Here is a 16,868-nt window from a genome sequence, read left to right as displayed (position 1 = left end):
ATGGAATGAAGAGGCACTAACCATATATGTATATATCAGCTAATTGTCCAAATTCCAGGCTGTCCTGCATCATTTCTCTTCAAATTCTTTTCACATCCGGCGGTGGAGGAGAGTCCCCCTTTGAGGCCAGCCATGTGTTCTCCAACCTCAAGAATGGTGTTCACTTTGTGTCTTTTGAACAATGGGTGTCGAAGCTGGAGTTAGGGAATGAGCAATATGGAGTCCCTTTTACCAACTCCAGTGTGTTTGTGTGGGTCTGCCTGTCCTAGTCATGGGCTGTCCTTGCAAAACTACCTGACTGTGCCTTCCAGGAGCTGGGCCCATTGGCTGGGCCACCTCAGTAATCAAGGGCTTGTAGCTCCCTGGCATCCTGGGATCTCCTGCGTCCAGTCGAAGTTCCTGCTGGGCCCTGTCTTCAGGTTTTGGAAGCTACTAGAAGAAAGTTTCTGCTGCTTTCTAAGGCAGACCCTGTTCTACTGAATGGAAACCCACGGTTGAGCACAGGGAAATGCTGGATCCTGAGAGCTCCACCATCCCCCCAGAGGCTCTCTGGTCCAGCCCCGTGCCTTCTGCCCTTGTCTCCTCCTGTTTCTGCTGCAGAGGCTTTATTGGTCCCTTCCAGGAAGCCCTCTTTCACCTCTGAACTAGAAGCTCATCCCTATGGCTTGGAAAATTCCAGCCCCCTTGGGTGGTGAACTTAACCTCATGGGGTTTCAAGCAAGACTGGGACCAGGACTCACAGCAGAAAGTCAAACTAGCGCAAAAAATGTTTGGAGACAGAGGGTTCTGCCCACCCTGTGAACCATGAAGTGGTCCCCTGAGCCCAACTCTGCTCTGAATTGTATGGTGTATAAAATTATTTTATTTTGAAATTCTTTTCAAACATGGAGAGAATAAATGAGCAACATATCTGCCGAGAAAAAAGAAAGGAAAGGTACGAAGTCTCTGTAATTAACTAAGTTCCAGTTAATACACTTACATATTTTAGACTACATTGATGGAATTTATAATCATGACTAATGTGTAACATTTCAGTGCTTGACAAAAATTCTGGTAGTATTCTAATAGATTAAATTGTATACAGAAAACTTTGTTAATTTGAATTGTATGAAATGCGGTGCAAGAAAAGAATTTCATTGAATTCATTTATCTTTATTAAATAATAATAAGGAATTTGTCAACTTTACCAGAAAAAGAGGAAGATGAGGAGGATGAGGGGAAGAGAGGAGAAGAGGAGGAAAAGAGGAAGAGAAAGAAGCGAGGGGGAGTAATAAGGAAGGAAAGAGGCAGAAGGAGGAGAAGGACAAGGTATGAGGAGAAAGGGAAAGTAGAAGAGGGAGAAAAGGGGGAAGGAAAAGAATTAGAGAGAAAGTGACAAATAGAAAAGATCCAAAGCAAAAAACCTGAACGAACTTTTAAGTGTGGGGATTTGATGCGGGTACAAATGGTATAAGAAGTTAGGTGATGGGTAACCTGGGAGTTTATTATACTATTCTATTTCCTTTTTATGTGTTTGAAACTTTCCATAATAAAAGGTATTTTTAAAAAAGAAATTAAATAGTGTAATTTACCATATTAACAGAATTAAGGAGAAAAAACATGTAATTATCTCAGTAAATATACAGAATGCATTTCATAAAATTTAACACCTGTTCATGATAAAAACTCTTAGCAGGGACTTCCCTGGTGGTCCAGTGGGTAAGACTCCGCACTCCCAATGCACGGGGCCCAGGTTTGATCCCTGGTCAGGGAACTATATCCCGCATGCATGCTTCAACTAAGAGTTCTCATGCCACAACTAAGGAGCCCACATGCCACAAGTAAATATCCCGCATGCCACAATGAAGATCCCGTGTGCCGCAATGAAGATCCAGCGCAGCCAAAATAAATAAACAAATAAATAAATATTTTTAAAAACTCTTAAAAAACAAAAAATTGAAAGGAAATTCATTAATCTGATAAGGCTGTATATAAAAGCTTATAGCTGACATCAAACTTAATGGTGAAATATTTAACACTTCCCTCTAAAATTAAAACAAAGCAAAGATGTCCATTCTTATGTCTACTATTTACCATTGTACTGGTGGGCTTAGCCAATACAGTAAGGCAAGGAAAAGGAAAAGGGATTAAGATTGTAAGAAAAAAGTAAAACTTTCTTTTTTGCAGATGACATGATTGTGTATGTAGAAAATCCAAGGAAATCTACAAACAAATTACTAGAAATAATAAGTGAATTTGGCAAGGTTACAGATACAAATTCAATATGCAAAATAAATTTTATTTCTACTAGCAATGAGCAATTCAAAAGTTAAAATAAAACAATGCTATTTTAAAATAACCAAAAATACCTAGAATAATTTTAATGAAACTGTGCAAAACGTCTACATTAAAACAAGACATTGCTGAGAGAGCCTAAAGGAGACCTAATCAGATGAAGAGATATAATACCATATTCACGGATTAGAAGACTTAATATTGTTAAGATGACAATTCTCACCATATGTTCTATAGATTCAATGCAATCCCAATAAAAACCCCAAATGGGCTTTTCTGGTTGAAATTGACAACTTATTTTAAAATTTATACAGAAGTGGATAGGACTCAGAATAACTAAAACAATATTGAAGAGGAAGGGCAAAGCTCTAGGGCAAACTACCTAATTTCCAGACTTATTAAAATAAAAAGCTATATTAATGAAAGACAAGGTAGTAATGGCATTAGAATGGACAAATAGATCAGCAATACAGAACAGAGAGTCCAAAAATAGACCTACACATATATACCATATATTAATTTTAACAAAATAACCAAAGCAATTCAATGAAGGATGAAAAAGTTTCCCAATAAACAGTGCTGGAACAACTGGATATCTGTGGGAGAAAAAAAAATAAACACCAACCACCCCTCAACTTCACCGCATATTAAACAAAAATGAATTTGATATGCATCATAGGCCTGAATGTGAAAGCTAAAATTCTAAATCTTTCAGAAGGAAATATAGGAAAATATCTTTGCAACCTGGTGGTAGAGGAACGGGAGGTCAGAAAACATTTTTCATATAGAACACAAAAAGCACTAACTGTAAAAAACAACAACGGCCCCCCCCCAAAAAAAACAGTGGATAAATTGGACTTCATCAAAATTTAAAATTCAGCAATAAAAAAGTATCAACTGAATATATGCAATACCACAGATGAATCTCACAGATATAATGTTGAGTAAAAGAAGCCAGACACAAGTAGTACATATTACACAATTTGTTCTATGAGTTTCAGAGACATGGAAAACTAATTTCTATTGACAGAAATAAAAATAATCATTGCATTGGGCAGAGAGGAATGGGCGACTGCCTGGAAAGGGTCCCAAGGGAATTATCTGGGGTGACAAAAGTATTCTTTAACTTGCCCTGGATGAAAGTTACAGGTATGTATAAATTTATCAAACTTCATTCAGCTGTACACTTAAGATCTGTATATTTTACTCTATGTAAAGTATACCTCAATAGAGGATAGTTTAAAATAAATCCTTTTGCAAATCATGTATCTTGATAAAAAGGATTTGTATCCAGAATATATAACGAACTCATCCAACTCAACAATAAAAAGACAATCCAATTTAAAAATGGGTAAAGGATTTGTAATACATTTCTCCAAGGATATACATATAGCCAACAAACATATAAAAAGATGCTCACTATCATTAGTCATTAGAGAAATGGAAATCAAAACCACAATGAGATGCTACCTCATACCAACTGAACGGCTATTATCAAAAAAACAGAAAATAACAAGTGTTGGAGGATATGGAAAAATTGGAGCCCTTGTGCACTGTTGATAGGAATATAAAATAGTACAGCCACTATGGAAAAGAATATGGCAGTTTCTCAAGAAATTAAAAACAGATTTATATATGAGGCAGCAACTCCATTTCTAGGCATACACCAAAAGAATTGAAAAGAGGGTCTCGAAGAAATAGTTGCACACCCATGTTCATAGCAGTGTTATTCATAAAGCCAAATGGTAGAGGCAACCCAAGGGTCCATCGACAAGTGAATGGATAAATAAAATGTGGTGTATATATACAATGGAATATTATTACTATTATTATTATTATTATTTGGCCGCACCACACGGTATGCGGGATCAACCAGGGATCAAGCCTGTGCCCCCTGCAGTGGAAGCACAGTCTTAACCACTGGAGTGCCGAGGAAGTCCTACAATGGAATATTATTCAACTTTAAAAAGAAAGGAAATTCTGACACATGCTACAACATGGATGAACTTTTGAGGACATTATGCTAAGTGAAATAAGCCAGTCCCAAAAAGACAAATACTATTCCATTAATATGAGATACCCTAGAGTCATCAAATTCATAGAGACAGAAAGTAGAATGGTGGTTGAGGGGAGAGGAGAACGGGGAGTTGCTTAACGGGCATAGTTTCAGTTTTGCAAGGTGAAGTTTTGGAAATTGGTTGCACCACAATGTGAATATACTTAACATTAATGAACTATATATCTAAAATAGTTATGAAGGTAAATTCTATGTTTTGTGTATTTTACCACAAATAAAAACAAAAATAAAAAAAGAGAGAAAAAATTGATTTCAAAATTTAAAACAAACCACATGAGATACTACTTTATACCCATTAGAATGGCAGTATTAATATTAATAATAAAATGGAAAAAACAAGTGTTGGAAAATATGAGACAGTTGGAACATACATTGCTTGGTAGTTCTACAAAAAGTTAAACATAGAGGGACTTCCCTGGTGGCGCAGTGGTTAAGAATCTGCCTGCCAACACAGGGGACATGGGTTCAATCCCCGGTCCGGGATGATCCACATGCCACGGAGCAGCTAAGCCCGTGAGCCACAACGACTGAGCCCGAGTGCCACAGCTACTGAAGCCAGTGTGCCTAGAGCTCATGCTCCGCAACAAGAGAAGCCACTGCAATGAGAAGCCCGCACACCACAAGAGTAGCCTGCACTCGCCACAACTAGAGAAAGCTCGCGCACAGCAACGAAGACCCAACACAGCCAAAAATAAATAAACAAATTTTTTTTAAAAAGTGTAAACAACTCAAATACCCATCAATTGATGAACAAATAAATACAATGTGATATATCCATACAATAGAATATTATTCAGCCATAAAAAGGAACTAAGTACTGATACATGTTATAATATGGGTGAACCTTGAAAACACTATGCTAAGTGAAAGAAGCCAGACATGAAAGCTCACATTCCATTTATATAAAATATCCAGAATAGACAAATATATAGAGACAGAAAGTACATTAGTAGTTGCCAGGGGATGGGAGAGGGCGGGAATTGGAATCAACTGCTAATCGTTTGGGTTTTTTTGGGGTGTGGGGGGAGATGGAAATATTCTGCAATTAGATGGTGGTGATGGTTGCACAACATGGTGAATATACTAAAAACTACTTAAGCTTACACTTTTAAATGGTGGATTTTATGTTATGAGGACTGTATCTTAATAAAACGAAAAGTGAACCTTTTTGATTTCACTGAGTTTGTCAGTGGAAACACAACAAAAACGTATTTTTCTTATTTTCCAGATAAAATATTTGAGCAGTGTATTCAGCATAAATTTCCAATTTTGCATTTACAAATCCCCCACCCCTTTTCCTTTAATGGTGTTTCTCATCCTAGCCCCTAATTTCTCAAGTTAGAACTTGCTTGAAACCTTGAAATCTGAGTTTGCAAATAACTGTAAGGTCCTTCTCTAAGGCAGCCTAGCTTGCAGCATCTCCAATTCTTCTCAACCTTTAAAACAGAAATGTGAAGTAATGGGGATTTGTATAATAAAATAAAAAGCCACTAGAGGGCACTGTATCCCCTCTGGTTTGCAGTAAAGAAACACTTTTTATCTTAAAGGTTATGCTTTAGACAGTAAAGTCCAGAAAACTTGTCTATTCACCTGGTCAAACCATTCATTAGCTGAGTCGTTTGAAGAAAGTCTTCCAGCTTCTGGGTTTCAGCTTCCACATCTGCATAATGTCGGGGGTTGGTTACATGATTTACAGGCTTCTGCCAACTCTAAAATTCCTATCTCATACTGGCTTAAAACAAGGATGACATCTGGAAAAATAGCAAGAATTGTACCTGCTTTATTTTATCATTTTCTCCAGTTCACTCAAACTGTTTCCTCTTCCCACCTTCTCTATTTCTATATTTCCAGCTAAAATATTAGAGTAACTCTGGACCTTTCCCCCTTAAGCACCCTTTACTGATAATTTATATTAAAAAAACCAAAACAAAAAACCACTCTCAGAGCACTTTCCCAGTTTCATCAATAATTTTCTCTTTTGATTCTCATGACAGATCAGGTTTGTAGGTATTATCTCCAATGTTCCTGGTGAGGAAACTGAAGCCTAGAAGAGTTCAGTGAATTGCCCACAGAAACATAGCTAGCAAGTTATAGCACCTGGCCTTCCAACTCCAAAGCCTGTACTCTTCATAAAAATATTCACTGTCAGTAGGAAGATACAAGTTTTGTGGGGCCTGAAGTATACACATTTATGCTGTCTGTATTAGTTTTCCATCATGGCTGTAACAAATTATCACAAAGTTAGTGGCTTAAAACTACATAGATTTAGGGGACTTCCCTGGAGGTGGAGTGGTTAAGACTCCCCGTTCCCAACGCAGGGGGCCCTGGTTCAATCCCTGGTCCGGGAACTAGATCCCACATGCATGCTGCAGCTAGGAGTTCACATGCCACAACTAAGGAGTCCGCCTGCTGCAACTAGGACCCAATGCAACCAAATAAATAAATATTTAAAAAACAACAACAGCAACCTAGATTTATTATCTTACAGTTTTATAGGTCAGAAGTCCAACACAGGCCTCACTGGGCTAAAATCAAGGTGTCAAACCTTCTGGAGGCTCTAGAGGAGAGTCTGTTTCTTTGCCCTTCCCAGACTCTAGAGGCCACCTGCATTCCTTGGCTGGTGTCCCCCTTCCTCCATCTTAAAAGCCAGCAACAGCAGGTCAAGTCCTCACACTGCATCACTCTGACCTGTCTGCCTGCTCTTTCCCACTTTTAAGGACTCTTAAGTATACTGGGCCCAGACAATCCAGGATGATCTCCCTATTTTAAGGTCAGCTGACTAGCAAATTTAATTCCATCTGCAACCCTAATTCCCCTTTGTCATGTAAATAACGTATTCACAGATTCCAAGGATTAGGACATGGACATCTTGGGGGAGGGGGGTGGCTTCTGACTATCACATTGGCCCTCTTTAAGATATATAAAGTTTAAATTATAAACTTAGACACGATTCTCTTAACACAAAGAAGAAACTTCATTAAATTCATGGAAAATCTGTTTCTCCATTTATTTATTTGGTTTATTTATTGAGGTAAATTCATATAACATAAAGTTAACCTTTTTTTTTTTAATAGATATATTTTTAATTAATTAATTTTTGGCTGCGTTGGATCTTCGTTGCTGCGCGCGGACTTTCTCTAGTTGTGGCGAGTGGGGGCCACCCTTCTTTGCGGTGCGCAGGCTTCTCATTGCGGTGGCTTCTCTTGTTGTGGAGCATGGGCTCTAGGCACGCGGGCGTCAGCAGCCGTGGCTCGCGGTCTCCAGAGCGCAGTCTCAGCAGCTATGACGCATGGGCTTTGCCGCTCTGTGGCATGTGGGATCCTCCCGGACCAGGGCTCGAACCCGCGTCCCCTGCATTGGCAGGCGGACTCCCAACCACTGCGCAACAAGGGAAGCCCAAAGTTACCCATTTTAAAGTATACATTTCAGTGGTATTTAGTACATTCACAATGTTGTACAACCACCAACCAACACCGACATCAAGTTCCAAATCATTTTCATTACCCTAAAAGAAAACTCCGTATCCATTAAAAAGTCATTCTCCCAGCCCCTGGCAACACTAATCTGCTTTCTGTCTCTCTAGATTTACCAATTCTGGATATTTAATAAAATGGAATCATACAATTTCTGACCTTTTGTGTCTGGATATTCACAATTTGAGACCCTTTGTGACTGGCTACTCTCACTTAACATCTTTTCGAGGCTCATCCATGTTGTAGCATGTACCAGTACTCCAATCCTTCTGTGACCAAATAATATTCCATTGTACGGCTATATCACATTTGTTTAGCCATACATTTAATGATGCACATTGGGTTGTTTCCAACTTTTGGCTATTGTGAATAGTGCTATGAAACTCCTGTACAAGTATTTGTTTGAATACCTGTTTTCAATTTTGGGGGTATATACTTAGAATTGCTGGGTCTTGTTGTAATATTAACTTTTGAGGAACTGCCAAACTGTTCCACAGTGGCTATACCATTTTATACCCCCATGAGCAATGTGCAAGTTTTCAAATTTCTCCACATTCTTGCCAATACATATTTTCCTTAAAAAATTATTATTATAGCCATCCTAGTGGGTATAGAGTGGTATCTTGTGGTTCTGATTTGCATTTCTCTAATGACTAATAACGTTGAGTACCTTGTCATGTGCTTGTTGGTCACTTACACATCTTTTTTGGAAAACACCTATTCAAATCCTTTGCTCATTTTTTAATTGGGTTGTCTTTTTTTGGTTGAGTTGTAAGAGTTTACATATTCTGGACATTAGACCTTGATTTGCAAATATTTTCTCCCATTGTGTAGGTTGTCTTTTCACTTTCTTGATAACGTCCTTTGATGCACAAAAGCTTCTCAGTTTGATGAAACCCAATTTATGTTTTGCTTTTGTTGCTCTTCCTTTGGTATTGTATCTAAAAATCCATTGCCAAATCCAAGGTCATTAAGATTTACCCCTCATCTTTTCTTCTAAGAGTTTTATAGTTTAGTTCTTACATTTAGGTTATTGGTTAATCCATTTTGAGTTTATGTTTGTATATGGCATAAGGTAGGGGTGCAACTTCATTCTTTTGCATATGGATATTCAGGTGTCCCAGCACCACTTGTTGAAGAGACATTTCTTTTCCCATAGAATGGTCTTGGCATCCTTTTCAAAAATCAATTGGCCATAGATTTGTGAGTTTGTTTCTGGACTTTCTATTCTCTTGGTCTATACAGCTATCCTTATGCTAGTACCACACTGTTTTGATCACTGTAGCTTTGTAATAAGGAAATGTGAGTCCGCCAACTTTGTTCTTCTTCAATATTGTTTTAAGTATTCAGCGTCCTGCACAATTCCATATGAGTCTACCACTTTTGCCAAAAGAGCTATTGCAATTTTAATAGGTATTACATTGAATCTGTAGATCACGCTGGGTAGTATTGCCATCTTAACAATATTAAGTCTTCCAATACGTGAACATGGATGTCTTTCCACTTATTTAGGTCTTCTGTAGTATCTTTCAGCAACGTTTTATAGTTTTCAGTGTGTCTTCCACTTTTGTGTAGTAAGGAATCTGGCCTTGTCTAAAGAGAGGTCTGGCCTTTGTCCCAGCTCCTGGGAGATGACCGCCACACCCTTGCAATTTCCCAAGTGATAGGAGTGTCTCTGTAATTCATAGTGGGTCCCTCAGACCAACTCTGACAGTTTATGCTAATGAGGTGTCTAAGGGTGGGCCCCTTCTCAGTTCAGGCTAATGAAATCACTCAGGGTAGGGCTGGCAATGTCAGAAAGACCGACAATGTGATTGGAGAGTTAGGGCTTTGTGTCACATGGTAACAGCCCAAACTTCAGGGAGGCAGGTGACTGGAGATTTTAGTTTGATCACATGGACTATGATTCATGCTAAGTAATGAAGCCTCACAAAGCAATGGACACCAGGGCTTGAGTGATATCCCAGGTTGGCAATAGTCTTAGAGCATTGTCACACATCAGAGCTGAGAGAAGATAACTCCACTCAGGACCTCAGCTGGAGAGGACAACCAGAACTGGGAGTTTGGACCCCTCCCAGATTCTGCCCTATGCTACTCTTCCCTTGCTTGATTTCAGTGTACCCTTTTTCTGTAATAAATGTGACTGTGAACATAATAGCTTTCAGGGTGTTCTGTGAGTCTTTCTAGCAAATTATTCATCCTAAGCAAGGTTATGAGAACCCCCAAATTTGTGGCCAGATGGTCTGAAATGAGGGTGACCCTGGAGACCCCCAATCTTGCAGACGGTGTCTGAAGTAAGGGCAGTTTTGTGGGCAGTGTTTCTTCAGAAAGTAGAGTTGCCTAAAATCTTTGCAACCTCCTTAGTTAAACCTATCCCTAGGTGTTTTTATTCTTTTGGATGCTATTGTAAATGAAATTATTTCCTTAATTTCCTATTTATTCATTTTTAAAAAATACTTATTGAGCACTTGCTATATGCTAGGCTCTGTTCCAAGTGCTTCACAAACACTAATTTTATTCCCCTAGCAACCTTAATTAGGTACTTTGTTGGAAACTGGGCAGTCTGGCTCCTGAGTCCATATTCTGAACCCACTATACTGTTGCTTTACGTGCCTTCTTTGAGAGTTTCCTGGGAATCTCCTATCTACCTCTTCGCACTGCCATTCCATAGTACAGGCCCTTATAAATTTAAACCCGAGCCACAGTCTCCCACTGTCTCCCTAACTCAACTATCTACCATCTACTCTAAATGCTGCTGCCACTAACAATCCTGAAGCACTGCTGATCTAAGTCCTGGCCACTCCAGTGACCTTAAGTGCCTTTCTTCTCTGCATTTACAAAGGTAAAAAAACAATTACTGCTCACAAGCAGTACTTGACCATAGATTCTGCAATGTCTTCTACTAACATACTGAACTGTTACTGAAAACTTTGCTGTGAAACAGGCAGAGTGGTTGAGAGGAGGGCGCAAGGCCTGATCCCACAAACCCCACTCCTCCTCAACCTCAGGTTATTCATTTGCAAAACAGAAAGGCCTATAAGGCCTACTCTTAAGTGTTGTGGGAATGAAGTGTGTGTGTGAGACAAAAGGTGGAGTGGTAGAACAGGTCCTGGCATGAGCAAATGCTCAAGAAATGTGGACTGATTTGTATCTCAGTTGCCCCAAAGAATTTGTAAATTCTTTGAAGGCAAGGGGGGGCCTTGACATACTTTTTTGGTATTTCTCAAATCAAGATTATTTAATCACTTTAACAGATACACTTTGGTATCTGGACTTGCTCAAGAACCATGGCTCTTATGACAAAAACCAGGCTCTGAAGTCTGACTTCAAATGTTGGCCACTACTAGGTCAGTGGCCTCTGTAAAGTTACTCAACCCCTCTGAACCTCAGGTCCTTTATTTGTAAACTGTCAATAGTACCTACTCCACAGGGTCACGAGGATTCAGGTGAAGTGTTTAGTATATAATCAATCCCCCCAAAACTGCCAGCCATAATTACATCCTGTCCCAAACATTCAGTGTCCACAAAAATTTGGCCTCTCTGCAATCTTCATTTCTCCATCTTTCACACACGCACACACACCCTCCCCCTCTTGGACCAATCTTGCCATCCTCTTACCCGCTCTTCTTTCCCGACTTCTGTGTACCTCAAAGACCATGGAAATCTAAATGAGGTCGCTTCTACTACTGTTGCCATTTTAGGGAGCAGGAAACAGGCCCTGAGGGTTTGAGGGACTTCCCCGAGGTCACGGAACTCAAGCAGCGAGCCCACAGCCCACGCTCTTAACCTCTAGCCCTCGGCCTCTTCCCGGGTCGGAGGTGCACCCGCGTCCACTCAAACCCCGCCCAGTCCCCCACTTCAGTCACTTCCCCGCTCTTCCGCGCGCCCATCTCCCCCCACACCTGAGTCAGGCCCCGGGGGGCACGCCCCATCCGTCCTTAGCGGTTTCCCCTTTCCTCCGCCAGAGACTGAGGGTGAGGCCGACATTGGCGTCCCGCACGCGTGGTGGTGAGCGCGACGTTGCGGGGGAACACCCGACGGGAACGGGAGCCGACGCCGGCGGCCGAGGCGGAACCACACAGAAGTCAGCGCTGTGAGGGCGGGCGGAGGGGGCGGGGGGCCGTAGGGCCAACTCCGCCCCCTGCGTGCATGCTCCGGCCGGCGCGGTATAAGGCGGCGGCGCCCACCCCTCCCCACAGTGTCTGGCGAACTCCCACCGCGTGGTGGGCGCTTGGCGCCGAGAGGAGCGCCGCCCCGAGCCGCCCCGTCACGTCACGCTCACGCGGCGCCGCGACCCGCGCACAACGGTTAGATGGGTAACAGCGGGTGGCGTGCTGGGAGCTCTGGCTGCTTGGGCGGGGTGGGAGGGAGCCTCGGGGAACGGAGAGCTTGGTTTCCGGGGGGCGGGGGGCGGCCCTGCGAGGGCTTCGTGGCTGCAGCGCCGCGGAGCAGCGAGCGGTTGGTGAAGGAGGTGCGGACAGGTGTCTCGGCCAAGTGTCCCGGTCACCGGCGCGGGGAGATGAGTGAGATCGTGGTGACCTGGGGGAAATCTCTTCCTCCCCACTGGGGATGCTTTCCATCCGGAAGAGTAATGACCTGAGGCTATAAAATCTGATAGCGTTGATTAACAACTTGTCTCCAGGATCTCTTGGCCAGGTTGTGCCTGAGCGAGGGGTGGGGGTGGGGGGTGGTATGGGGTGGGAGGTTGTTTTGGCGTTGTGGCATGCCACCTGTAACCTTTTTTTTTTTTTTAACATCTTTATTGGAGTATAATTGCTTTACATTGTTGTGTCAGTTTCTGCTGAATAACAAAGTGAATCAGCTATACATATACATATATCCCCATATCTCCTCCCTCTTGTGTCTCCCTCCCACCCTCCCTATCCCACCCCTCTAGGTGGACACAAAGCACGGAGCTGATCTCCCTGTGCTATGCGGCTGCTTCCCACTAGCTATCTATTTTACATTTGGTAGTGTATATATGTCCATGCCACTCTCTCACTTCGTCCCAGCTTACCCTTCCTCCTCCTGGTGTTTGCAAGTCCGTTCTCTACGTCTGCGTCTTTATTCCTGTCCTGCCCCTAGGTTCTTCAGAACTTTTTTTTTTTTTTTAGATTCCATATATATATCTTAGCATACGGTATTTGTTTTTCTCTTTCTGACTTACTTCACTCTGTATGACAGATTCTAGGCCCATCCACCTCACTACAAATAACTCAATTTCGTTTCTTTTTGTGGCTGAGTAATATTCCATTGTATATATGTGTCACATCTTCTTTATCCAGTCATCTGTCAGTGGACACTTAGGTTGCTTCCATGTCCTGGCTATTGTAAATAGTGCTGCAGTGAACATTGTGGTACATGAGTCTTTTTGAATTATGGTTTTCTCGGGGTATATGCCCAGTATTGGGATTGCTGGGTCATATGGTAATTCTATTTTTAGTTCTTTAAGGTGTTCTCCAGAGTGGCTGTATCAATTTACATTCCCACCAACAGCGCAAGAGGGTTCCCTTTTCTCCACACCCTCTCCAGCACTTACTGTTTGTAGATTTTTTTGATGATGGCCATTCTGACCTGTGTGAGGTGATAACTCATTGTAGTTTTGATTTGCATTTCTCTAATGATTAGTGATGTTGAGCATCCTTTCATGTGTTTGTTGGCAATCTGTATATCTTCTTTGGAGAAATGTCTATTTAGGTCTTCTGCTCATTTTTGGATTGGGTTGTTTGTTTTTTTGATATTGAGCTGCATGAACTCCTTGTATATTTTGGAGATGAATCCTTTGTCAGTTGCTTCTTTTGCAAATATTTTCTCCCATTCTGAGGGTTGTCCTTTGGTCTTGTTTACGGTTTCCTTTGCTGTGCAAAAGCTTTTAAGTTTCATTAGGTCCCATTTGTTTATTTTTGTTTTTATTTCCATTTATCTAGGAGCTGGGTCAAAAAGGATCTTGCTGTGATTTATGTCATAGAGTGTTCTGCCTATGTTTTCCTCTAAGAGTTTGAAAGTGTCTGACCTTAAATTTAGGTCTTTAATCCATTTTATTTTTGTGTATGGTGTTAGGGAGTATTCTAATTTCATTCTTTCATATGTAGCTGTCCAGTTTAACCAGCACCACTTATTGAAGAGGCTGTCTTTTCTCCATTGTATATCCTTGCCTCCTTTATCAAAGATAAGGTGACCATATGTGTGTGGGTTTATCTCTGGGCTTTCTACCCTGTTCCATTGATCTATATTTCTGTTTTTGTGCCAGTACCATACTGTCTTGATTACTGTAGCTTTGTAGTATAGTCTGAAGTCAGGGATCCTGATTCCTCCAGCTCCATTTTTCTTTCTCAAGATTGCTTTGGCTATTTGCGGTCTTTTGTGTTTCCATACAAATTGTGAAATTTTTTGTTCTAGTTCTGTGAAAAATGCCAGTCGTAGTTTGATAGGGATTGCACTGAATCTGTAGATTGCTTTGGGTAGTATAGTCATTTTCACAATGTTGATTCTTCCACTCCAAGAACATGGTATATCTCTCCATCTGTTTTTATCGTCTTTAATTTCTTTCATCACTGTCTTATAGTTTTCTCCCTACAGGTCTTTTGTCTCCTTAGATAGGTTTAGTCCTAGGCATTTTATTCTTTTTGTTGCAGTGGTAAATGGAAGTGTTTCCTTAATTTCTCTTTCACATTTTTCATCATTAGTGTATAGAGATGCAAGAGATTTCTGTGCATTAATTTTGTATCCTGCTACTTTACCAAATTCATTGATTAGCTCTAGTATTTTTCTGGTAACATCTTTAGGATTCTCTGTGTATAGTATCGTGTCATCTGCAAACAGCGACAATTATACTTCTTCTTTTCTGATTTGGATTGCTATTATTTCTTTTTTGTCTCTGATTGCTGTGCCTAAAACTTCCAAAACTATGTTGAATAATATTGATGAGAGTGGGCAACCTTGTCTTTTTCCTGATCTTAGTGGAAGTGGTTTCAGTTTTTCACCATTGAGAATGATGTTGGCTGTGGGTTTGTCATATATGACCTTTATTATATTGAGGTAAGTTCCCTCTGTGCCTACTTTCTGGAGGGTTTTTTATCATAAGTCGGTGTTGAATTTTGTCAAAAGCTTTTTCTGCATCTATTGAGATGCTCATATGGTTTTTCTCCTTCAATTTGTTAATATGGTGTATCACATTGATTGATTTACATATATTGTAGAATCCTTGCATTCCTGGAATAAACCCCACTTGATCATGGTGTATGATCCTTTTAATGTGCTGCTGGATTCTGTTTGCTAGTATTTTGTTGAGGAGTTATGCATCTATGTTCATCAGTGATATTGGCTGTAGTTTTCTTTTTTTGTGACATCCTTGTCTGGTTTTGGTATCAGGGTGATGGTGGCCTCATAGAATGAGTTTGGGAGTGTTCCTCCCTCTGCTATATTTTGGAAGAGTTTGAGAAGGATAGGTGTTAGCTCTTCTCTAAATGTTTGATAGAATTTGCCTGTGAAGCCATCTGGTCCTGGGCTTTTGTTTGTGGAAGATTTTTAATCACAGTTTCAATTTCAGTGCTTGTGATTGGTCTGTTTATATTTTCTATTTCTTCCTGGCTCAGTCTTGGAAGGTTGTGCTTTTCTAAGAATTTGTTCATTTCTTCCAGGTTGTCTATTTTATTGGCATGTAGTTGCTTGTAGCAATCTCTCATGATCCCTTGTACTTCTGCAGTGTCAGTTGTTACTTCTCCTTTTTCATTTCTAATTCTGTTGATTTGAGTCTTCTCCCTTTTTTTCTTGATGAGTCTGGCTAATGGTTTATCAATTTTGTTTATCTTTTCAAAGAACCAACTTTTGGCTTTACTGATCTTTGCTATCGTTTCCTTCATTTCTTTTTCATTTATTTCTGATCTGATCTTTATGATTTCTTTCCTTCTGCTAACTTTGGATTTTTTTTTCTTCTTCCTCTAATTGCTTTAGGTGTAAGTTTAGGTTGTTTATTTGAGATGTTTCTTGTTTCTTGAGGTAGGATTGTATTGCTATAAACTTCCCTCTTAGAACTGCTTTTGCTGAATCCCATAGGTTTTGGGCTGTCGTGTTTTCACGGTCATTTGTTTCTAGGTATTTTTTGATTTCCTCTTTGATTTCTTCTGTGATCTCTTGGTTATTTAGTAGCATGTTGTTTAGCCTTCATGTGTTTGTATTTTTTCAGTTTTTTTCCTGTAATTGATATCGAGTCTTATTGCGTTGTGGTCAGAAAAGATACTTGATACGATTTCAATTTTCTTAAATTTACCAAGGCATGATTTGTGACCCAAGATATGATCTATCCTGGAGAATGTTCCATGAGCACTTGAGAAGAAAGTGTATTCTGTTGTTTTTGGATGGAATGTCCTATAAATATGAATTAAGTCCATCTTGTTTAATGTGTCATTTAAAGCTTGTGTTTTCTTATTTATTTTCATTTTAGATGATCTGTCTATTGGTGAAAGTGGGGTGTTAAAGTCCCCTACTATTATTGTGTTGCTGTCAATTTCCCCTTTTATGGCTGTTAGCATTTGCCTTATGTATTGAGGTGCTCCTATGTTGGGTGCATAAATATTTACAATTGTTATATCTTCTTGGATTGATCGCTTGATCATTATGTAGTGTCCTTCTTTGTCTCTTGTAATAGTCTTTATTTTAAAGTCTATTTTGTCTGATATGAGAATTGCTACTCCAGCTTTCTTTTGATTTCCATTTGCATGAAATATCTTTTTCCATCCCCTCACTTTCAGTCTGTATGTACCCCTAGGTCTGAAGTGGGTCTCTTGTAGACAGCTTATATATGGGTCCTGTTTTTGTATCCATTCAGCCAGTCTATGTCTTTTGGTTGGAGCACTTAATCCAGTTACATTTAAGGTAATTATCGATATGTATGTTACTATTACCATTTTCTTAATTGTTTTGGGTTTGTTATTGTAGGTCTTTTCCTTCTCTTGTGTTTCCCACTTAGAGAAGTACCTTTAGCCTTTGTTGTAAAGCTGGTTTGGTGGTGCTGAATTCTCTTAGCTTTTGCTTGTCTGTAAAGG

General features: G+C 40.2%; 1 protein-coding gene across 1 annotated transcript in view; it reads left to right on the top strand.

The window, feature by feature from the left end:
* The first annotated feature begins 11,997 nt into the window (after positions 1 to 11,997).
* The window catches only part of LOC137761228 (monocarboxylate transporter 1-like), a 35,999-nt gene continuing 31,128 nt past the window's right edge, over positions 11,998 to 16,868 (top strand). Inside the window, exon 1 of the mRNA XM_068538132.1 lies at positions 11,998 to 12,131. The gene's annotated coding sequence lies outside the window, so the exon portion shown is untranslated. The remainder of the gene's footprint in view (positions 12,132 to 16,868) is intronic.

This window comes from Eschrichtius robustus, chromosome 3, assembly GCF_028021215.1.
Source record: "Eschrichtius robustus isolate mEscRob2 chromosome 3, mEscRob2.pri, whole genome shotgun sequence".
Classification (NCBI taxonomy): Eukaryota; Metazoa; Chordata; class Mammalia; order Artiodactyla; family Eschrichtiidae; genus Eschrichtius; species Eschrichtius robustus.
Note: the sequence above shows the minus strand (reverse complement) of the source record. Positions and strands in the feature narration are given on the sequence as shown.